We start from the raw sequence: 25,540 nt of genomic DNA on the forward strand, positions 1-25,540 counted from the left end.
TCTCCCCTGCTCGTGTGTTAGCACACTGTAGTGTCGTTCTAACTCGTCCCTTTCTGAATTGGAGCTGAGGTGAGCCGAGATGACTCACACTAGTTAAGCCTCAAATAGTAATCAACACCTATTAAGGCCCTAATCAGGCTTCGAGTGATTGACAGTTAACTATCACACAGTCAGGTGAATCAGCTCCCTTACCAACCTTTTAACTAGACTACTGCAGTTACAAAAATTAAAGGGTTATTAAAGAGAAAGATTACCAGTTCAATTCCCACTGTGCACCAAATGGCCAATACCCATACTCACTCTGGCTGTGTCTCAATCAGGATGAGGTGTCTCACCTGATCATGTGCAAGCACCATGTTCAAGTTTTTATACAGCTCTCTCCGTGCTCTGTATCACTGTGCGTCTGTAATCCCACCATGTTCAGGTTTTTGTACAGCTCTGTCCATATTCTGTATCACTGTGTGTCTGTAATCCCACCATATTCAGGTTTTTGTACAACTCTCTCCGTGCTCTGTGTCACTGTGTGTCTGTAATCCCACCATGTTGAGGTTTTTGTACAGCTCTCTCCGCGCTCTGTATTGCTGTGTGTCTGTAATCCCACCTTGTTCAGGTTTTTGTACAGCTCTCTCCGTGTTCTGTCTCACTGTGCTGTGCGCCGACTCAGTGCACAGAAATATACAGCGGAGTCTCTCAGTTGTAGTTTGGTGAAATTTAGTCGGCTGATTTTCTCGGCAGGATCAATAGAAGCAGAAATTCTGCCCCCGGCAGCGTTTTCTTTATTCTCCTCTCCTGAAGCGTGCCTCTGAAGCAGATATTCCGGAGCCTGTCTTGGGGACTGACGGTACCAGTGTACTGTGTATTGACAGAACCCTGAATATTCACAGTTTAACGTAACGGTGTCACCAGCAGGAGAGATTTGTACAGGCGAAATCCGGGAAATTATGGAACTGGAATCTGGAGGATAAAGAAAATGAACACTATCTTTTTGTTCAGCCACTGTTTGTCCAGGTGAATATGTCAACCGCGTGAATAGCTCTGCGTATTGCAGTAATTTTATTTGCTGGAAGCCTGTTTGAACCGTGTTCACTCTTATGCAAATAAGATCAATTGGGGAATGAGGTGATATCTTATTTTACATGGCGAACTCTTCCGATCAGGACTGCACTGTCTGAATTGGTGTTGGATTCAGATTCCATAGTAACTTTCAAACGGGTAATGGATCTGTGCTGGAAATGTAAATACAAATACAGAGCTATGGAGAAAATTCATGGGCAGTGGGAACAATTGGATTGCACTTTTACAGGGTCAGCGCCTACACGAGGGGCCGTATGCCATCATTCTGTGCTGGATAATTCTATGAATTATATTACATTCCCGTTTCTATTTTCTTGGTGAAGCACAAACCCGAAGGAGCATTTTATGTTCATCGAGGCAACCAGTTTCCAAAAAAAAACATGTTTTTTGGGAGAAACACAGCTGTGTGGCATGACTGTGCACAGCAAGATCCAACACTAACTGATGGGAATCATCAGCACCGATTGGGCAAAACCGAGGATGTGCACCAGTGATCAAAGGTCAATCAATTACTGCGGTTTGAAACTACTCGGGAATTTCTCCCTGCCTTTTGCTGTATTTCTCTATGTTCTATCAATAGGGTCCTATTTTCTCCAGTTCAGCTTAATTTCAAATATGTACAATTAATTTAATTTTATTTCTTTAATTTCACATTCCCTTTATTTCGCATTTTCTTTGTGATGTTTGCGCTTTTTGCAATCGTGGGAACTTGTCCCAAAGTCTCCAAGTTGTCGGTTGGGATCAGTCTGTTCAGTTTCCGCAGTGGTTTTACTGTTACTCACTGGGAACTGCCTCTTCCGGCTCTCTGACAATTTCAATTTTTTCCGCTTATTGACTGATCCTCTCCCAGATTCACTGGGTGGAGTTTTCCCTCAATTTTATATTGTCGAGGAAGAAGAATGCAGAAGAGGAATGGGCCATTCAGTCTGTGTATATCATCAATTCCAGCCTGAACCCACCCGAAATCTAATTGAACATTGACATCCAGCTCCCTGTGTTGCCCTGTTCCGTTCTCCCTCCTGTATTTTCATGTGTTCCAATAAATATATCAACACTATCTCCAACCATTCCCTGTGGCAGCAAGTTCTAAATTCTGACCTGCCTTTGTTTAAATTCATTTGTCTTAAATGTTTTATTTGTTCTGTTAGTCATAAGGGGACTGCTATTGCTTTGGACTCAATTTGTCCAGACTAAAACCGTTCATTATTGAAAAGATATCTATGAATTCTCCTTGTGGTTCTGTTTTCCAGAAAAAGAGACCCAGCCTGTTCAATCTTCCCAGAGGGATGTGGACTTTTGCTGATTTCTTTCCTCAGGAGTGTAAGAAATCACATCAGAGAATCCGATCAATAGAAATAGGAGCCGCCAGATCACCTTTCAAACCTGCTCAGCCATTCAGTAATATCCTGGCTGATTTACAACATCAACATCACATTCCCGCACTCTCTCCATATCCCTGATCCTTTTAATATCCGAAAACCTGTCAAATATTGTTTTGAATGCACATGGATTATGAACATCCACCGCTCTCTGGGATACAGAATGCCACAGATTCACAACAATGGTTCTATTGAAGATAATTTTTTCCTTCTCAGTTCTAATGGATGACCCTTTATTCTGAAGCTGTTACCCCGAATTCTATACTCCTCAGTCTGGGGAAACTCCGACCCAGAATCTGTCCTGTCAAGGCCCTTCGGAATATTATATGTTTTCATGAGATCACCTCTCATTCTTCTAAACTCTAGGAATTATAGTCCAAGACAACTCAATCTCTCTCCATTGGAAAATCCTTTCATCACAGGAATCAGTTTCATGAACATTTGCTGCACTCCTTCCAATGTAGATTGATCTCTCTTCTGTAAGGAGACCAAAGCTTTACACAGTATTCCAGACGAGAGTCAATTTCAGTCCTTCCCTTCATAAACTTCACCCAACACTCTTGGGTCGAATTGTGCTTTGAAAGGCGCCCAGAAATCATTCAATCCTTCTCTCCATGTGATTAATTATTTCTTGCTAGTTCTAAATGAACATTTTGCTAGTTTATAACTGTTTTCTTACGTTTCTGTTCATATAATATTCTGTTAATTATAACATTAATACATTGCCTTCACTCTCTCACTGCACTGTGCTCTTTCAATTCACAGTTATCAGGGGCACAGATACATTACAGCAATCCCATCTCTCAAACATTTACTTTCAATATAGAGGAGTGTCTGCTGTTCCAAACGTTCACATTTCGGTCTGAGGATGGGAAAGGAGGAAAGTGATTCGTTTTATGAAGACAATTGAAAGAAATGGCGAGGACAATGTCACTAATTTCAGTCACTGATTTCCCAATAATAAAATTCCATCTGGACCCACATCAAGGTCTCTTATATCTGAAGTCCATTGTGTCACTCTCCCGTTTTTCTCCCGAGTCGGGTATTGAACGAGTCGCTGCAGGTACCCGAACTGGACTCAGTTGTGTTGAGTTTATTCAATCGGTACCCCATTCATATTGCGCGGCTCGGACTGCAATCTGCTGCCGAGGAGAGAGCTCTGTGACCCCGCTCCCAGGCTCCAAGGGACAGACAGAGCTCCCTCGGTCACAGTTAACACCGGGAGTGGAGTTCGAATTGTCGGCAATCTGCGCTCATTAAAAGCGATTCAGAGTGTGAGAGTCCGTGATTTTGATATTGTCCCCGATGTGCCCGTTGAACTAATAATGGTCCAGATTCCGTCAACTCCCACATCCCACCCAAACTCCACTGATAACAATAATAAACTGACGGTGAACATTACCCGGGACAGGCTGTAACCCGGCGGGGTTTGGAGTCACTTACCGGCTGTGACAGTCACCACTGTCCCGGATCCATCCACATATTTAGTATCCGCCACAGTGGCACTGCTCTCAGTCTCCCCGGTACAACAACCGCCGACACCACGACGCGGTGGGAAATCATCATCAGATAGTATAAACTGCCCAATTAGTCAGCGGATTTAAATAAATCAACAATATTCAATGTTTTAAAGTCTCTGTCGGTTCAAACTGTTCTTTGTGAGGCCCTGAGCTCTGAGTGAATGGTCCCAGGAACGAAATCTTTGCTTCATATAAAACGAGAAAACTATCAAAGAAAGATAGCTGAATGGTGGAAATTACTATGAAATGTAAACAGATTACAGTGAAAATTTCATCGACCCGACAACTCACTATCCGGGCCGGAGAATTTATATTTTGATTGTATAGAGGCGTTTGCTCAGGTTTCTCCTGCTGTGGCTTCCCCACCCACCCAACACGGTTTTACAAGTCAGGATAAAATCCCTCGGATACTCGGTGAGATGTGAGGATATTAGTTAAACAGCTGGGAGTGTGGTTCCCGATTCCAGCTGTTGGAACAGGATCACATCTGGTGTCAGGAGTTTGTAACTGGGATCAGTCATTCCCAACCCTGGGAAAGACATCACCATCCGCACACACACGGCAGTTATAAAACTCAAGATGTTAACGGCAACAATCCAATCTCATTATAAATCATACTGTGGGGCAGACGGTGTGAGGCGGAACTGTGGGGGGGTTTAACTGCAGATTTACTCAGCTTTTTCATTTGTTTCTGTGATAATCTGCAGTGAAAGTTTTGTATCGCGGGAAGCTGAGGCCCATCACTGTGAGTATCTGTACTGAGCTTTACAGTAATAGGTGGTGGTGTCTTCAACTCTCACATCCCGGATTTCCAGCGAAAATGCATTTTCTGCTTCATTCACCGACTCAACATATCTCCCCCCGTTGGAGATCCGCTCCCGCTGGGTTTGTCTGATGAAATCCCCGCCCGTCAAAGGTTAAGCAAAGAATCCGCCACAGAAAACACAGCTGATGGTGAGAGACTGACACTCCTTCCATGGTCACCGCTGGCGGGTTCTGTACCACCGACTGACTGAAAGAGCCTGGAAATTAAACAGAGAGAGTTTAATGGACCATCAGAGCCGAACCACAGAACGGGGTTAAAACCCAAGACTGTTTCTGTAATTGGACTCGGGCAGCTTTATATTAAACCCACACAATGTCGGTTTGTTTGATCGGTATTCACGTGGTAAACATACACAGAGGGTGAAAACAAGTAGGATTCCTATCGTCCTGCGGCCTGGAGCTGAGGGTTTATATGACGGGGAGCTGGAGACTGTTGCCCTGGACTGCACTGGGAGACCAGGCCTCAGAGCTGGACTGAAACACTTGAAGGGATCGAGTTGATTTTCACAGGGCAGTTTCGCTGAGATCATTGATGGGCCGCATGGTTCCCGGGTCTCTGGCTAAGTGTTGTGTGAATAAGAGACAGGTTTATAAAAGGACGCTGCAATTTTCTGACTCTACATTTGGATTGTGATCCGGATGTGAAAGCCCCTCCCACAATACTATGGTGTACAGGGGTGGGGGAGGGGAGCTTTTCTTTCTGCCAGTTGTGCTGCCGCCTTCCTTTCCCCACAGTAATGAACTGCGCGGTCGGTGCATGTGTTTGTATTGGGTGGTGTTTGTTAAAGGTGGAATGTGGGCCCAGGGCGCCAGGAGAACCTCCCGCCCCGGTCTTATTCCAATATTCTGGAGATTGTTTAACATCGCCCTGAACTGGCTGGCGGGACCCCAGTTAGACTTCTGATCTGAAGGCCGGTGCCTCAGACCCGGCATCTTCCCTGGCCCAGCAACTGGGGACAGGTTACAGTTTGAGTAGCCCAGTAACATTACCAATATCTTGGCAGATGTTACACAACATGCACAAAGGCGAAGTAGCAGCTGGTTAGATCAGTTGGCTCGGTGGCTAGTTCTGGTTCGGAATAATGCCAATCGCATGGTTTCTGTTCACGTTCTGGCTGAGGCTGACTTGGGTCCTGCTCCTGCGAGTGGAAGGCAATGGTCAACCACGACAAAGTTACCAAGAAAACTGCTCAAAACGACACAACTGCAGAAAATGAGCTAAGGAGCTGCCCTCGCCCAGAGCACACGGGTCAGAATACAAAGGACAAACTCTCCCTGTCATTTAACCAAATGCTTCCTGCACCACTCCTCCGGTGGGTTACATGTAAAATGATGTTTCATTTCAGCCATGTTTGATTTCCAGGTTGGGAATATTCAGAACTTCCCCTTGCAGTAACACAGGATGAAACGGCGCTCGGCAGGGCAATAGGCTGTGTTCTTGCGGCTTTCTTTAAAGATCACAGCTATTAGCTTCTGTTTTGAAATCTGTTTGTGATGTATAATTATCTCTTACCCAGCGACAGCAACACTCGATCAAATAAACCCCGTAACAAAGCCGAGGTCAAAGGCTTCACAAAACTGACAGCGGAGTTCGGGAAAATGCTGCTCAACATTGAGGGCAGGGGCGGAAAGGCCATTAAAGGACGAAAGGGAAATTAATAGCCACAGCAAGTCACACAAACATGACCAGTAGAACATCACGCAAACATGGCCGATGATTTGAGTTGCAGTGGATAAAGTCACCAGCCTTTCCGCACGTCCGCCCAATTCCTGTCAGCTTTTTCAACGCGCTAAAAATGTTGCTTTGAGAATAATAATTAGTGTAAACCACTGTTAAGATAAACAAATAAATGCGTACTGCCAATAAACTTATTTAATATAAATAGGGATGTGACCTAGAATGGCGTTAACTAAGACATGGCCTGGTGTAATATAAATAGAGACAGAGTCTAGTTCAGTATTAACTGAAACAAGGCCTGGAGTAAAACAATTAGAAATGGGTCTAGTGTAATGTAAACAGGAGCTTGATTTGGAGGAGTAATAACAATGATAGGGCCTACTGAAATATAAACAGGGCCAAGGGTAATGTGATAATAATTCAGACAAGCATCCCGATAATATGAACAAAGACATGGCCTAATGTAATGTACATAGGACCATTTGGTATTTTAGTATAATGTGAGTACTGTCGTAGTGCAGTATCAGCAAAGGCGTGGCCTAGTGTAATGTCATGTTTTAATGCAGTATACCATAGAAATAGTCCAGTGTAATGTAAACGGAGACAGAGTCTCGTGCAGTTGTAATTCAGGCAGGGTCTAGCGTAATGCAAGCAGAAACACGTCTAATGCCGCAATAAATGAGACACCGTAAACAGATACACAAGTTATTGTAATATAAAGAGTGCCATGGTCTAGTGTAATACTGAGAGGGGATGTTGCCTAACACTAACGGAGATGACCTATTGCGATAATAACAGAGATATGGCCTAGGGCAACAGAGACAGAGATGCATTCAATTGCAAATAACTGAAGAAGGGGACGTATGCAATATAAAGTGAGATGTAGTTCAACTGAAACAGTGCCTGGTGTGACATTAACATAAGCATTAAAATTATTGTGGTCAGAAGTAACAAAAATATAAGTGGAGGCACATCTAATGCAATAATAGCTAAGACATCATCTAGTGTAACAGTTCAGCACAGTAGTAAATGAGGCGAGCTCTGGTTTAATATAAACAGAGGGATTATACAATGCACTAATAAATGAGTATTGCTTAATTCTTGAATAACTGTGTACAACCAGGCACTGAGCTCATGCATTGAGATGGCCGTCACTCAACTATACAACAAAGTTGCTCAGATTCCTATACCACGAGTTTATTTGTTTTAACTTGCTGGTTTTTATCGTTAACTGTTTGTTAATTTTTGCCTGTGTTTCCCATTGTTTCTTCCAGCGTCACCTCCATTTTACTTATTAAAATCCCCAGGTTTCTCCAATTCGCAAGCCTCCTGGTGTCACTGAGGATTCTAGAGACTGTGTTCGCCCCAGAACTTCAGTCAGTGTTAGTATCTCTTGTGCATTTGTATTATACAGAGCAGTGATGATCTTTTTACCGCAGTTCACTGCACCAAGAGTCATTCCATTGGGAGATTAGTAACCATCAACTGTTAACTTTCCGTGCATTTATATTTATAAATACATATCCGCATCAATATCCTTCTGCTGTTCTCTCTTTATACCACTGGCTGTCCTCAAGCCTCAGCATTATACATCTCGTTCTGTTGATGTCTCTCCCTCCCATTCGATATATACAATCTCATCTTCACCTATGTCCCTCTATTAGTGCTTCTCTGCATATGCACCATACTGAGTCTCACTTTTATCAAACTCCCTCTGTATCACCCATTGTTTTTAGTCTCAACTTATATTCCTTTGTGTAGGTGTCTCAAAGCATACAGACAGGCACAGAGCTAATCTATAGACGAGGTATAATTCGCCTGTCACAGTTCAATGTTTCAAATTTTTAACTAATGAGAGCAGACGGCACTGAAATTATTCACCATTGGGACCTCATTCGCTGACCTTCACAGGTAAATCTCTTTACCCATTAAGTCTTTAACCACTGAGTCCAAACAGGCACTGAGCCGATATAGGACAGCGCTGGTGGAGGCGGCGGCAGAAGGAGAGGGTTTCACTCACTGTCACCAGAATATGGTACAAGTTTTAAACACTCGGTATAAAGTGTGAGGCTGATCCACTGTGGAGCAGGTGGCAATCGGGTGCACAGGGACAATGTTCAGATCTTCCTTTCAATCACTGTCATTGCACGATTCAATAATTTTAACCCACTGTCTGCTTTTCTATTTCCTGTCTGGATTTGTAAACTCTGTTCATTTATATCATTTCTGCTTTCATTTATAGTTCCTTCTCCCCTTCGCTCTCTTCTGTTCACAATCCACTGGGTCCCCCGTTGCCAGGTGGTGGGAAATTCTGCGTCTATTTACTGACTTCGCCGGACGTTCTTCATATGAGGAGTTGGGTTTGGGCGTTCGAGAGTAGCCGTGGGATGCGAGGTGCCCCCTAAAGTTTCGGATGTTGGGGAGTGTCCCGTTGGCGAGGGGTTGGGGGGAGGGGGTCTGAAGGGTGGGGGAGTCCCATGGCCGTTCGGCCGTGCGGGGGGACCCTGGTGAGTGTCGGTCTGTACATTAGCTACCCAGGAGCTAGAAGTGGCTTTAATGCTTCTAACTTTTTTGGGGGTAACAATTGATGTAAGAGAGACGGGACCATCCGAAGTTTGCGATGTTATTCGCATTTCCCGATTGTTCCCAGTGCAGAGCAATTGCCCATGGAAAGTTTGCACATCCCGGGCAATTGTCTTGCAAACCTTGCCTGGGAACTTCCGGGCGGGGTGTTCCCCGGCGCATCGTTGGGGTATCCTTCAGTTACAATGCCCTGGAGCTCGGAAGTCATGGCCCAACAGAATGTTGCGGGTTTTTGATCTCCTTTAAGAAAGTTCCGCCTGAATCGTACACTGAGGCTGAATATTTGTCCTTGTTCTCGGTGTTCGGGTGCCCTCTGCTGAGCATTAACTGAGCCGCTCGTTGTGGGATTGTCATCGGGATCCGCTGTATCTGTGCCGCAGTGTGGGGCTTGTGGCACAGAAACACTCGGCTGCGTCGCAGATCAGAGCCTCAGCTCCGTTACCTTGGTAGTTATGTTAAATGTAGAAGAGATTTGGCCAACGATGTCGGTCTTCTTGATTTCATTCTCACCGATCAGTTGATTCGGGAGCTGTGGATGTTGCCCGGGTTGCTGACGATCCCAGGACATATGGTGGAAGAGATTTGTTTTGAAGATGCAGATCACGTGGTGTTCCTGTCGTCTTCGGCATCATTTCAGCTTCGGCATCATTTCAGCAACCGACCCGACCACTGTGTCTGGATGGCTCCATCCTAACATAAAGTAGTTGGGTAAATGTCATCATTATCAGAGTCATCATCATCATCATCTCCAGTAGCTTAATCATCAGCAACATCATCTTACAATTAATGACATGTGGGTTAGAGCAGTCAGGGGAGAACTGATTTTTTCTTCTGGGAAGGAAATATTTACTAAGAAGTGATACGATGACGAGGAGCCGTGTAATGAAACTCTCCATGATGCTCCGAGTCTGCAACTCAACAATCCACCAAATCTTCTGTCAGGGCCGAAGTACAGATCCCCGGCGCACTGTACTGCTGATCCAACCAACGTCAAGCCGGGAACAGTGGGAAACAACTTTCCAAAACACAGGAAAAACAAGGAAGGTCAGCGCGAGAGAAACAAACGGAACTATGGGGGATGCGGCCACGGACACTGTTGCCACTCGTAAAATCTATCCGTTATGAGCTGAATTCAAGACTAATGCACGCAACAGAAATTATTTAATTCTGCCTGTCTGTAAGGGCTGGGTTACGTTTATAGTCATTTCAAATCTAGGGTAAAGAGTCTCGCGACAGGAATTAGATAAGTATTGTATTATTCTATAGTTACTGATCGCTTCATAGTTGAAATCAGTTAAAACAAGGGACTGAAGCTGTCAGTGGGGAACAGAACAAATAGGCATCCCAACCCATTGTGTTGGAGCTGAGCTGTTGATTAACACTGATCTAAACTCCACAATTAAGGGTCTTTAAGGAAACGTCACATTAACGGGCATAAATATGAGATCAAACGCAATTTCTCCTCAAGTATTTTTAAGAAAATATCTGTCAGGAGATGGGAATCCACGGCCTGATGCGCCGCCTGGTGGCCGGATTCAATGAATCTTATTTTCACTGATTTCACGAAACACTGTATTGGTACGAGTTGCCCCGAGGCCTTTCTCACTGAGGGGCCTCAGCAGATAGTAATACACGGGGTTGTCAGCGACCTGAAGAGCAAACAAGGTGAAAGCAGCTATATTCTTGGGTATTGTTCGAATGACTGAAAAGCGACCTTGAATGCTCTTTTCATGTGAATGTGCCCGAATTACGAAAGCTGGCGCCGCAAATATGGCTCTGATGGTGAAGCTGCAAAAAAAACTTCACAATGGAAGTTGAATAAATGCAATTCATGCTCATCGAGATTCCTTCCAGTTTTTGGGCTTCTGTTGGACACTGTCCGGCTGACCTCCAGAACTCACTCCTGCAGAAAATATTTAATGTTTAACCATGGAAACATAATGAATAACAGATAGATAGATAGATAGATAGATAGATAGATAGATAGATAGATAGATAGATAGATAGATAGATGGAGAGACAGACAGACAGAGAGGCAGACAGAGAGACAAACAGACAGATGGATGTACGGATGTAAAAATTGAAAATGCTGGAAAAGCTCAGCAGGTCTGACAGCATCTGTGGAGAGAGAAACAGTGAACGTTTCGAGTCCGTTTGACTTCTTCAGACGGATGGATGGATCGGTGGATGGGGCGGGGGGTGGGGGTGGATGTGCCTGAAAAACGCTGTTCCACATTTTCATCTTTACGATTGACTACTCCATAACTTACAGCAGGTCCTTTATTCCATTTCTGTCAGTCTGGTACTTTCAGTCCTTCCCCATTTGCTGGATAATTCCATTTCCTTGGCTGTTGGAAACTGACGAGCTGGACGTCACCAAGTGCAACGTGGAGATATCCCTACGGTACTGATGATCATTTTCTGGTGACGCTGAATCTTCGTCTCAAAGTTAGAAAGCAGCTTCATGACTGTGATGTGAATCGGGGATTATAAGATATGCAACATGCGGCCTTTTCATGCACAACAAAGCACTCAGCATATCCTCAACCTAATTACTTCCATCACAGCAGAAACATAGCAGATGGTTGAATACATATTTTTTTTCCATTTCCCTAGTAATTTCTTGCTGCTCTGTGATTCTGGCGCAGCCACAACATTCTGAACAGCATGGGAAAAAAGTGCACGGCAAAATATTGATTGAAAACCATTGCCACAATGAAATATATCCGATGGGTATTACTGATTGTTGTCGCAAATTCAAAAGCCCTTAACCCCTTTCCATTCAGTACATTCGTGCAGAGAATCAATTCTTCACGAGTTGGATGGGTGAGGTCAGTACTGCAATGAGATGTGTTCAGGATCACCGCGATGGAGATTCTGGTTAGGTCAGACATGGTGCATCAGCTGGACAGAGCTGAGTCAGTGAAGTAGCTGAAGTGATCTGAATTACAGTTTTGAACATGAATAGACGGTCAATGCTCTAAGGGACGATGTGAATCGAAACTCGCTTTTCATACGGTTGCAGTTGCGTTGTGAGACTTTTTATGGTCGTGTAGAAATAGTGTTGTGATATGAAGCCTCCAACAATAAGTCAATGTGGGAATATTCAGTAATTGTCTTTCCACACAAATTTATGTTCTTAATTTATAATAAACATCAGTTGTGTCTCAGTCCATTAATAGTTTGATCTATTGACAGTTCCAAACCTTTATCTTTCCCATAAAATCGATTGCTTGTAACCGAATGATGTTTCTCACTGTATCAATAATCCCCAATCCTTTCACCACTCCTAATCGATTGGTGTTTCATAATCTATTAATGATCTCCAATTCTGTAACAATTCAAGGTCCAATTCTGTTTAAGGAAATGACCCAAATGCCCTCGAATCAGTTGACTTACTGTGAAGTTCTGGCTAACCTACAAAATGGTCGGATCTGAGAGTATAACTCACACAATGAAGGAATAATTCTGTTGTCAGACTTAAGATCACTCTAGTGATCACTCTAGTCAGTGCTTGTACCACCAGCGGGATTTTCCGGTAGGGTTTTTGATATCGCTGGGGCCGGATTCAGTCTGATTTAATTATGTGTCTATATAGAAAATTGAGCTATAGGGTGCCTGGATTTCTATTTATTTATGTCTTCTTGGTCTATATATTCATTCACAAGGGACTTTGGTTGTCAGCTGTGGCTCAGTTGGCAGCACTTTCCCCCCTGACATTAAACTGGGGGCCGTCTGCCCTCTCAGGTCGATGTGAAAGATCCCATGGTACTATTCCATGTACTATACATGGAAGTACAGCGAGTTATCCCCGGTGCCTTAGCAAGCACTTATCCGTCAATAAACATTAAAATAAATACGCAAAGACGCAGATTATCTGGTCATTGTCATATTGCGGTTTGTGGAAGCTTCCTGTGCTCAAACAGGCTACGGTGTTTCCTACATTACAACTGTGAATATACATTATAAGCGCATTTTTGGTTGCAAAACACTCCGGTGATCGTGAAAGGAGCTATAATATATACTTTTCTTCTAATTCCTTTTCCTTTTTATGAACTATAGGTGCAAAATGAGAAGTGTTAGATTGAGGCAATAAGTTATAGACTTCTAGAATGTCCGTGCTCCCGGCTGGGAAGGAGGTCATTCGGTTCCTCAGGATTGTACCAGCATTTTAAAAAAAACTACCGAATTTGTCTCATGCACTCTCACCACCCTATCCCCACACCAACCCACCGCCCATGCTGTTTTCCGATAGCCCTGTATTTTGTGCCCGTTGGAGACCATGTCTTCGTTGGCAGTGGATTAGACTCTGTCCAGTTGTCCCAATTATAATATTCTGGAGCATTTTCAATTATGTAAAGCTGTTTCTCAACTATTACTTCATTGGATCATACCCATGGATATTGAAAGACGTTGGAGCGGAAATGATGAATGTAACGGGGTAAGAAGGAATAACATGGCAACAGAAATAGTGTGAAACTTGCTGGAGAGCAGCAAATATTTCATTCTTTTCCAAGCAAAGGAAATAATAAATCGGGTTTTTAAAACTGAGTAAATTCAGGTCCGGTATAAGTAGTTTGATTATTTACGATCACTTACACAACTTAGCACACTCTCGACATTTATAGCAGGAGCTTCTATCTAATGCTGAGCGAAGCACTTAACAATGAAACGCAGAGTCTGGTGGGTATATGCTCACCATTCCTGGAATAATTTAGCCCAACTTCCAACTGAATACCGGGGACAGAGGTGTCCTTTGTGAGGAAATGTTCAATGTCTTCTCAATCAGTGTTAACGATCTTAAATGAACAGCAGTAACATTTTCAATAAAATGAAATCTGGAACATAATAGCTAACGATGGTTATTTATCTTTGTGGATTTCACTTGTAAGTAAAACTGATGCGTGTACTCACACACACTTCAACTTAAGATCCCATCTTGCCGACAGTGGAGGCTCTGTAGCACCTGCAGAATCGAAGAAAATCACCACCACCACATTTCAGGTGGTTCCATGAAGAAAAAATCTCTGCCCACTTCACACGGGTTGAGTTGGTCATTAAAGTTCCCATCATTCCCGCAATGTGCGCCTTGGTCCACACTTTTCGGTTGAAACAAGATCTTCAAGAATTAATCAATAGGAATTGAGACACTTTGCTCTTTTCTTGACCTTAAAGTGTACAAATCAGCCACGTTAATCTACCATAGTTGCACCATAAGTATTGGGAGTTCGCATAGGAGGTAATGAGCTGATTCATCAGTAGAAGTGGTTTCTTGATAAATGGATCTGTTAAGGGCAAATCATGTTTAACTAACTTGCTTGAATTTTTTGATGACATGGCAGTGATGGTTGATGAGGGTAATGCTTTTGATGTGGTCTACATGGTCTCTCAAAGGCATTTGATGAAGTGCCGCACAACAGACCTGTGAGCAAAGTTTGAGCTCACTGGAATAAAATGGACGGTAACATCATGGATTGGGAACTGGTTGAGTGCCAGGAAACAAAGAGTAGTTTTGAACCATTTTTTTTACGGACAGGGGAAGGATTATAATGAAGTCCCCAAGGTTCAGTGCTACGATGCCTACTTTTCATAATATTTATTCATAAACTGGGCCTTGGTGTACAGGGCACAATTTCAAAATATACGGATGGTGCAAAATGTGGAAGCATTGCGGGCCATGAGGAGGATAGTGTAGAACTTCAAAAAGACATCGAGAGGTTGGTGGAAAGGGCAGAGAAGTGACAGATGAAATTTAATGCCGAGAAGGTGAGATGTTATTCATTTTGGTAGGAAGAACACAGAGAGACAATATAAAAGAAAGGGTATGATTCCAAAGGGGCTGCAGGAGCCGAGTGACCTGGGTGTTAATGTGTATAAATTATTGAAGGTGGCAGGACAATTTGAAAGAGCGCGGTTAATAAAGTATGCAGCATCCTGCCCTTTATTAATTGAGAAAAAAAATATAAAAGCAAAGAGGTTATGTTAAATGTGTGTGACACACTGGTTAGGCCTCAACTGGAGAATTGCATCCAATTCCGGGCACCACACTTTTGGAAGAACTTGAAGGCATGAGAGAGGGCACAGGAAAGATTCGTGGAAATTTTTTCAGAGATGACGAACTCCAGTTATGTATAAAGAATGGAGCAGTTGGCTTTAATCTCGTTTGAGGAGAGAAAGTTTAGAGGAGATTTGATAGAGGTATTAAAAATCATGAATGGTCTGGGCAGAGTAGATAGGGTGAAATTGTTCCCATTCGTGGAAGGATTGAGAACCAGACGGCTCAGATTTAAAGTAATCTGGAGAAGAAGCAATAGAGACAAGAGGATAAAAGTTTCACGCAGTGAGTGGTTCGGACTTGGAATGCATTGCCTGACAGTGTGGTGGATTGAGGGACAATTGATGCTTTCAAAACGAAACTGGATCCTTATCTGAAAAGAAAAAAGAAGATGGACTACGGAGAAAGCTGTGGCACATGGTCAATTACTCCTTCAGAGGGCTAGCACGGACAGGAGTGGCCGAATGGCATCCTCCTGCGCTATAAGAATTTTATGATTCTATCATTAATGTCGGAAGCAACAACTCAAATCAACATTTTCACAACATCTGCAATAGTAGTCAGTCCAGTAGATGGCAGTGAAACAAGCACTGTCGCAATCATTTCCGCACCGAACCCTTTCCCTGTTCATATTAAACTTGACCTTTGTCTGTATATATTAGACTCAGTGATGTCTCTGATCATATTACAACAGGTTGTGTCTCAGTTGTTTCTATAATAGCTCAATGTCAGTCAATATACAGGACAAAGACCATGTTACACTATACATTCTCTCAGTTATCACTGCACTAAACCATGTCTTGGCTAATATGACAATAGTCCATGTCTCAGTTGTTACTGCACTGGTACTTGTCTCTACTTATACGAAACCAGAACATGTACCTGTTTACATGACAGGAGGCTCTGTCTCTGTTATTGCACTACTAGACTCTGCCACATTTATACTAAACTAGGGGATGCCTTGGCGAACGCTGCACCAGTCTATGTCTCTGTTTATATCACACAAAGCCCTGTCACTGTTATTATTGTATAATACTGTGCTTCTCTCTTATTGCTGCACTTGCCCACATCTCTGTTTATATTAATCCAGGCCTTGTGTTGGCAGTTATTGCACTAGGCTCTGTCACAGTTTATACTAGACAAGGCCCTGTATCAGATGAAACTGCAGCAGACCCCGTGTCAGTTTCCTTTCACCAGATCCTGCCTCAGTTATTACTGAACTAGACCATGTCGATGTTCATATTACATGAGACACTGTCTCAATTATTACTGCACTCGGCATTGCCTCACTTTTTACTCCACTACATCATGCCTTTGTTTATATTACGCTAGATCACTTTTTTGCTTATATTCTGTTAGACCCTATCTCAGTTTATATAACACTCGATTCTGTTGAAGAGTCATACGGACTCGAAATGTTGACTGTGTTCCTCTCCGCAGATGCTGTCAGACCTGCTGAGTTTTTCCAGATATTTTTGTTTTTGTTTTTGTTTTCTATAACACTCGACCCTGTATCAGTTTATGTTACATTAGACCCTGTCTCAGATAATATTACACTGGAGCCCGTCTTGGTTTCTATTACACTAGAGCACGTCTTTGTTTACATTACAATAGACCCTGTCTCAGTTTATATTACACTAGACCCTGTCTCAGTTTATATTAAATTAGATCCCGCCTCAGTCTATATCGTACTAGACTCTGTCACAGTTTATATTACATTAGACCCTGTCTCAGTTTATATTACATGAGACCCTGACTCCGTTTATATGACACTAGGCATTGCCTCTGTTTATATTAAAATAGTCCCTGTCAATGTTATTTCTGTGTAGGACATGTCTCTGTTTACACTACACAAGGCCAAGTCTGTTATTACTGCACTAGACCCTGGCTCAATAATTGCTGATACCAGGTCCAGCCTTCTTTTGTATTACTGTAGATGCTGCATCAATAATTGCTGCACTCGGCCCTGTCTCAGCATTACTGCACCAGACCCTGACTTTGTTTATATCGAAATGGATTACGTCTATGATAACATTACACCAGTTCCTGCCTCAGTTATTTCAGTGCTCGGCCTCGTCTCAGCTGTCCCTGAATTCAGTCGTGGCTCTGGTTGTATTACATGTGGAAAACCCTCTGTTATTACTGCTCTCGTCCCTGAGTCTCTATATACAACGCTAAACCCTGTCTTAGTTGCTGCTGCACTAGTCCACTCATCTCCTTTTATTACACTCGCACTGTCCCTGTTTTTATTCCACTAGATCATGTTTTTGTTTGTCTTACACTGTAGACAGTCTGAGTTATTATAGCACCAGGCCCTGTCTAGGGTGTTATTAATCCATGTGCTGGATCAATCATTACTATTCTAGAATTACCTGGAAAAACTCAGCAGGTCTGGCAGCATCGGCGGAGAAGAAAAGAGTTGACGTTTCGAGTCCTCATGACCCTTCGACAGAACTTGAGTTCGAGTCCAGGAAAGAGCTGAAATATAAGCTGGTTTAAGGTGTGTGTGTGGGGGGCGGAGAGATAGAGAGACAGAGAGGTGGAGGGGGTTGGTGTGGTTGTAGCGACAAACAAGCAGTGATAGAAGCAGATCATCAAAAGATGTCAACAACAATAGTACAATAGAACACATAGGTGTTAAAGATAAAGTTGGTGATATTATCTAAACGAATGTGCTAATTAAGAATGGATGGTAGGGCACTCAAGGTATAGCTCTAGTGGGTTTTTTTTTATTTTATATAATGGAAATAGGTGGGAAAAGGAAAATCTTTATAATTTATTGGGAAAAAAAAAAAGAGAAGGGGGAAACAGAAAGGGGGTGGGGATGGGGGAGGGGACTCACGACCTAAAGTTGTTGAATTCAATATTCAGTCCGGAAGGCTGTAAAGTCCCTAGTCGGAAGATGAGGTGTTGTTCCTCCAGTTTGCGTTGGGCTTCACTGGAACAATGCAGCAAGCCAAGGTGTTATCTTTAACACCTATGTGTTCTATTGTACTATTGTTGTTGACATCTTTTGATGATCTGCTTCTATCACTGCTTGTTTGTCGCTACAACCACACCAACCCCCTCCACCTCTCTGTCTCTCTATCTCTCCGCCCCCCACACACACACCTTAAACCAGCTTATATTTCAGCTCTTTCCTGGACTCGAACTCAAGTTCTGTCGAAGGGTCATGAGGATTCGAAACGTCAACTCTTTTCTTCTCCGCCGATGCTGCCAGACCTGCTGAGTTTTTCCAGGTAATTCTGTTTTTGTTTTGGATTTCCAGCATCCGCAGTTTTTTTGTTTTTATTACTATTCTAGCCCTGAGAGAGGATTAATATCAATTGATCCAGTGCTTAGTGCGCTAACCCTGCCTCAGTTATTTCTACGTTAGGCCATATCTCTATGATTACTGCAGTGGTCAATGTCACCAGCTGTGAGATGGAAAGATAATATTATACACAAAGATGTTGAGGTGGGAATTGTTCCCTGGCGTTGGTCTAAAACGGGAGGTATTGGATGGCCCGTTCTTTGCAGCAGCTGAAAGTTATTTTCATTTAGTTTTAGTCAAAGAAATTATATATGAGATATGGTCAGTTATGTGTGCCGTATAGAAAAAAATAATCATGCCTCTTGCTTATACTGCCGTTTCTCACAGATAAATGATGACCTTTACTGGAACGTTTCAGTATTTAATTTTCTTTTACTCAAACTGTCACTACGGATGAGTTAGTGCTGTAAACATTTATTGATAGCATGTTTCATTGTGTACTTTTGCTTAGAAAGTGATGTCATACTGACACTTCCGTCACTAAGACGAGCATGTTTATTGAATGTCTCTTCTTTCTCTGTCTGAGGCAGCGTCTAACTCACTGAACCTCTTCTCTCTCTTTCTCTCACCCTCTCTCTCAACCTTTCTTTCTCTCTCTCTCTCTCGTTCTCTCTCCACCCACCATCGAACTCCCGCCCCAACACCACCACCCCCCCCCCTCTCTCTCTCTCTCTCTCTCTCTCGGAGACACTCCCTTATTCATTTTGAATCTTCTGATATCTAATAACACTCTTTGGAGAATTTTTTTTTCGCAATTTCTCTTCATTTCTCCCAGTGACAACTTTCAGTCCACTCCTGCCTTCAGTGATTGTGTTCAAATCCAAAACTATGCATTTAGTTAAATTGTAGATTGTTTAATACTGTAAGTATTTATTGATGACCAGTCTGTTGTACGCATTTGTTCATAAAGTGATGTCAGACTGACGATTTCGTTTCTAAAGTGGTTTATCTGTCTCCAGTGATCAGTTGGAAAGCAGAGCAAATCACATCCAGAATAACCTGCAGTGTATTAACAAACGATCACCTCAATATTTCACAGAAGCTCCTGATAATCTCGAATGTGTGATGATTTGTGCAAGTGATGACAAAAATCAAACTTTACCTATACCTGACATAAGATTAATCCACCTGTAATTCTCCGATGTATTACTCCTGTTGATGGGAAGGATTGAAACTCCTGCTGCTATCCAGAGACTTTCACTATTTCTATTTCCACTTTTTTAACTGTTATCTTCACAAATTCCACCACAACCACTCGAATCATGTTTGGATAGATTGATTTAACTGCAGGTTGTATATTCAATGTTAGCTTAACGAAAATAAACCAGGGCCTAGTCGAGCATAAACAGAGACCGAACTTGGTGTAAGCAGAGATATTGACTACTGCATTAATAATAGAGACAGTATCTGGTTTAATATAAAAGGAGTTATTGACTAATGAATTAATAACAGAGACAAGACCTGGTGTTATATAACCAAGGATATGGGCTCGTGCAGTAATATCAGAGAGAGGACCTGGTGTAATATAAACATAGGTATTGGCTAGTGTAAGTAATAACAGGCACAATACCTAGTATAGTACAGACAGAGGCATGTGCTAGTGCGGTGATAACACAAATTGGTCCAAGGAGTCAAATAAACAGAGAAATTGGCTAATTCAGGAATGAGAGAGAGGGAGGACTTGGTATAACATTGAATGAACCGATATTTGTGTGATCATAATAACAAAAACACTTTGTATAGAATAACAACTGAAAGAGGTCATGTCGAAACACTAGCAGAAACAGGGTCAACGTTAACAATATAAGAATCAGGTTACTATTGAAAACTGATCGGCACAAGGTTTTCAGAAATAATGAGAGAAGTTTGCATTAGAATTTTAATGACATTTAGGCTCTTCGTGCAACCTTTACAGTGACAGCATTTTATACAATGAGATTGGATATAGGGAAGAGATTAAAAACGGTAAAGCTCTTTATAATTAATGCAATGTTTGATGATAACAGAGGATAGCAGGTTGCAGTGCATCACTGAATACATCACTGGGTCCAGTGTGATAACGACACAGTCAGCACCTGATCCACCCAAATCGAAGTTGGTTCTGATATAATAGTGTGTGTGAGGCAGCGCCAATTGATACAACAGCAAATCTTTTGCCTAATGCCCAATAACAGAGTCAAGCACCACTGCAATATGAATGGGATGGAGTTGGTGCAATAACACTGACCAACAGTCTAGTGTAATAGCAAATAAAACCTAACATTCTGGAATTACTCTGCAGGTCAGGCAGAATCTATGGTGATAAACAGATTGAACGTTTCATGGCGATGACCCTTCAGCAGAACCGGGGTAATCGATTAGAAACTTTAACTCTGCTTCTCTCCACAGCTACTGCACTCCCGAGTGGTACAGTTGGTGGTCCTCCTGCTTTTGAGCTGTAAGATCTGTGTTCAAATGCCACTCCAGGCTCCGTTAACCACTCCATTAAGAGTGTTCGTGTAACAGAACGCCAGTTCTTAATTAGCCTCCAAAATCCTCCCGCCTCCACACTTTCCCCAAGGCTGCAAAGTATATGACGATCCGGAAAACCAACAGGATCGACACCTGCTGTCTGATCTGTTGAGGAATTCCAGCACATAGGGTTTTTATTTTAGATTTCTAGCATCTGTCATATCTTGCCGTTGTACAAATACAATGGGAACTGCGGATACATCATGTCAGCACTGATGAATTAGCGTCACTTTTAACCCTGGGTCAAACAGTTGTGGGTTGAAGCCTTAATCCATTTAATAACGCCCAGTGCTCACGGCGCGAGTTTATATGTCAGCATTTCTGTTCTTTTATCCATTATTTCCTCACACTCAGGAGGAGGAATTAAAGACAGAGAAACTCTGGACTGTTTCTCCATCCAGCGAAGGACGGGTTCCTGGGACATTGTTGCTGCTTTGACCTTCCCTCTCCAAAAATACAAACAACATCTCCCTCCTTAGATTTGCAAAGGGAATTCTGACTGCCGGGCCCGGGCCAGATTGGGGCCTGGTCCAATAATAATCACAGAGGCCGGCTCCAATGTGTCAATAACAGAGGCTGCTGGTAATCTTACATAAAGAGAGACGGGGGTTCTAATAAACATCTGACTGTAATAGGGTGTGAAAGTGCGAGGAAGCAATGATGTTTAGGGCCTTAGCGCAGGCTTCTGTGTTAGGGTGAGTGTCCCAGGGTTTTACGTGGTAAAAACGGAGCGGATACATCATGACAGAGGCCCGTATGACTGACTCCACCTGACTGAGAGCTGTTATACCCAAGGGGAGGACAATCATGGCGGACTTCAGAGATTTCTGATATCTGCAGGGTCAATGCTGCATCTGTCAGAGGAACAGAAATAATCTGCTCCCTCTCATTCTTACCAACAGTTCTCTATTTACACAGACATGCAAGGGCCGGACCCTGCAGCTTGTAGAAACCAATGTTTAAATCTTCAGCTTGAGGCACATGATGACTGAAAGGATTAAACACCAAAACCTCACCAGAGGAAGAATCAGAGCCGAAAATGTTAAAGATAATCGTGCTTTCTACTAAACGAGCTCTATTCAGTGTTATTATTTTGTACAAAGTAGTGGTTTGTAAACAGTAGTGAACTTCTGAACGATTCCTGGCAATTATCGACACACATGCACTCAAGCGCTGTCAAAAGACAGGATGAGCAAAGACGAAAGCTGTATAATTATTGCATTTCATTCGGCCTCAATGAGGGACAGAGTTAGATACAGAAAAGGTGCTGGGGCAATGATATAGATGAGCATTTCAATTGGTCCCATTCCCTGTAATCCTTCAAATTTTAACCCCCTTAAGTATTTATATAATTCATTTTACAAAGTTACTATTAACCTGATTCCATCACACTTTCAAGCTGTGTTTCCAGTTCAGAACAACTCACCGTGTTAAAAAATAAACAATTATCCTCCTGCCTTCCTGTTCAAAAAGTAAATTAGCTTCCGCTGGTTACCGACCCTCCTGCAGTTGAAATGATCTCTCTTTATTCACTCTATCGAAACTTTCATGATTTTGAACGCTTCTATTTAATAGACACACAGAGAGGTGGAGAGAAATACACTAGAGAAATAAACAGAGATAAAACTGAAAATGAAACATAAAAATGAAAAAGGGAGACGGAATGTTGCAGAGAAACAGAGGAAACAAGTTTGGAGGGAAAGTGTATATGCAGGGAGCGTGTCTGCGTGGCGGGTGGCGGGGGTGGTGGGAGGGGGGTGGTGTTGGTGGGGTGTGGAGGGGGAGTTAGAGTGGGGGCGGGTGGTGGAGCATGACAACGTAAGATGAAAGGTAGCAAGATCTCATTTCCCCGTTTCGGGGACTTGAGAGCTCAGTGACTGACCATCCAGTGATGTCCTGGAAATGGAAGCTCTAAACGGATCACACAGGCTCATTTGTAAATGTCACCGCAATGTGATCTGTGTGACTCTGCCCTGACTCTGTGGCCAGATATAAGCCACCTTGACAGATGTTCTCACCAGATTGTGGCCCCTGGATTTATTTTCTGCTCAGAAGTGAGATGTGCGGTTTGGAACCGGCAGCAGAGAAACAGGAAGTTGTGTTACCTGAGAATGAAACAGCAGGCGTCAGTTTCATGTTATCACCGTGAACAGTCTTCCTGCCTGTGAGGGTGAACTCACTTTGACAGCATCAAGAACAACCACACAGATTGCTGCTAGTCTCAGCATTATAATCACCTCAATTCTCATTTTAAAGAATTAAATAAATGAGATTGCTTTGGTTATAACATATTAACCGAAGGCGGGATGGACTGAAGGTTATCACTGGGAGAAAAGAGGGGAAATTAAAACAGTAATATCGCCCACAGGGGGTTATTCTGAAATGGAAAGTTTTAAGATGGTTTGGTGCTGTCTGAGAGAAAAAGAGGAGAGAGGTTAAGTGAGTGAGCTGGTGTCTTTATGGCACTGAATTTTCCTCTGATGACGTTTTGGCGCTTAATCTTTTCAGCGATAATGTGCCTTAAGCAAAAGATTTAAATATTGGTTCCTCGTAGCTGCCAGATCCGGCCTTTGTGAGTCTGTGTAAGTGAGTTAAGTGAAGTCTGAGAGAGAGAAGAGAGGTTAACTGATTTAGGTGTAGTCTGAGACAGAGGAAGAGAGGGAAGAATTTCAGTGAGTCATTTGAAAGATGTATTTTCCTTTACAACGGAATGGCCAGCTTGGCATTACTTTCCAGAGCACTCAAGACAATGCATTACCGATAAGTATTAACGGCAGCTAAGGCAGCATATAAATATATTCTCAATAAACTATCATAACGTGCTGAAAAATAATTATAATGTCTTTTGCAAGCAAAGAAGCATGACATGTTCTAGACTTACCCGCATCCACAACCACACAATACAGCTGCACACATTCTCACACACACAGCCACACACACACACAGCCACGCAGACAAACAAACAGCGACACACAGACACACACAGACACACACACAGTGAAATACACATATGCACACACACACAGAAACACACACACGCACACACAGTGACACACACATATGCACACACACACACAAACTCCTTTCACTCACAAGGACATTGGTTATTAGGAGCCAAAATAAAAGCAAAAAACTGTCGTTGCTGGAAATCCAAAACAAAAATAAAAATATCTGGAAAAACTCAATAGGTCTGGCAGCATCTGTGGAGAGGAACACAGTTAACATTTCGAGTCCATATGACTCTTCAACAGAAATAAGTAAAAATAGAAAATAGGTGAAATAAAAGCTGGTTGAAGCGGGGGTGGGGGGGGCGCGGGGGCGGTGTGGGTGGGACAGGTAGAGCTGGATAGAGGGCCAGTGATAGGTGGAGACTGCCAAAGGATGTCATAGAAAAAAGGACAAAGAGGTGTTGAAGGTGGTGTTATTATCTAAGGAATGTGCTAATTAAGGGTAGAAAGCAGGACAAGCAAGGTACAGATAGCCCTAGTGGGGGTGGGGTGGGATGAAGGGAAGGGATCGAAATAGGCTAAAAGGCAGAGATGAAACAATGGATGGAAATACATTTAAAAATAATGGAAATAGGTGGGAAAAGAAAAATCTACATAAATTGTTGGAAAAAAAGGGGGATCGGAAAGAGGGTAGGGATGGAGGAGAGAGTTCATTATCTCAAATTGTTGAACTCAATATTCTTCTGACTAGGCAATTTACAGCCTTCCAGACTGAATATTAAGTTCAACAATTTTAGATCATGAACTCTCTCCTCCATCCCCACTCCCATTCTGATGCCCCCCCCTTTTTTTACAATAATTTATATAGATTCTTCTTTTCCCATCTATTTCCATTATTTTTAAATGTGCTTCCATCCATTGTTTTATCTCTACCTTTTAGCCTATTTCGATCCCTTCCCTTTACCCCACCCCACTAGGGCTATCTGTACCTTGCTTGTCCTGCTTTGTACCCTTAATTAGCACATTCCTTAGATAATATCACCACCTTCAACACCTCTTTGTCCTTTTGTCTACGACATCTTTTGGCTATCTCCACCTATCGCTGGCCCTCTACCAGCTCTACCTAACCCATCCCTGCCCCCCACCCCCTTAAGCCATCTTACATTTCACCTCTTTTCTATTTTTACTTTGTTCTGTTGAAGAATCATATGGACTCGAAACGTTAATTGTTTTCCTCTCTGCAGATGCTGCCGGACCTGCTGAGTTTTTCCAGGTATTTTTATTTTTGTTTTGGTTATTAGGAGCCTGCGTCCTCTCATTTGCCTGAGGATGCGGCTTCAGACCCTGTCTCTCATAATCAGTGGCCACACCAAAAGCAAACAGAAATTCCGATTTGAAAAGTGAAAAATATCTGGAAATTAAAGAAAACTGTGAGCAATTGCCACTGATCAACTCAAGTATGAATTAGTCATCTCTAACACAATGCAGTTTGTGACTAAGTGGTGCAATGTGCAGTGCAATGTGGTTCATCTTTGTTTCTATTCCTCAACCTCACTGATGAAGGGAATGCTACAAGATTCACCCCAACATTTCAACACAAACATTACACACATCACACCAGAGCAATCAGAAATTTCACACAACATCTAATAGC

The 25,540-nt window shown here is 42.7% G+C and overlaps 1 protein-coding gene and 1 pseudogene across 1 annotated transcript in view; one reads left to right on the top strand and one right to left on the bottom strand.

Annotated features, from left to right (window-relative positions):
* Positions 1-25,540, top strand: part of LOC121270240 (gastrula zinc finger protein XlCGF8.2DB-like) — a 236,152-nt gene that overhangs the window by 111,933 nt on the left and 98,679 nt on the right. The gene's annotated exons all lie outside the window — the stretch shown is intronic.
* On the bottom strand, positions 641-5,785 carry LOC121270257 (annotated as a pseudogene).

Source organism: Carcharodon carcharias, chromosome 27, assembly GCF_017639515.1.
Source record: "Carcharodon carcharias isolate sCarCar2 chromosome 27, sCarCar2.pri, whole genome shotgun sequence".
Lineage (NCBI taxonomy): Eukaryota > Metazoa > Chordata > Chondrichthyes > Lamniformes > Lamnidae > Carcharodon > Carcharodon carcharias.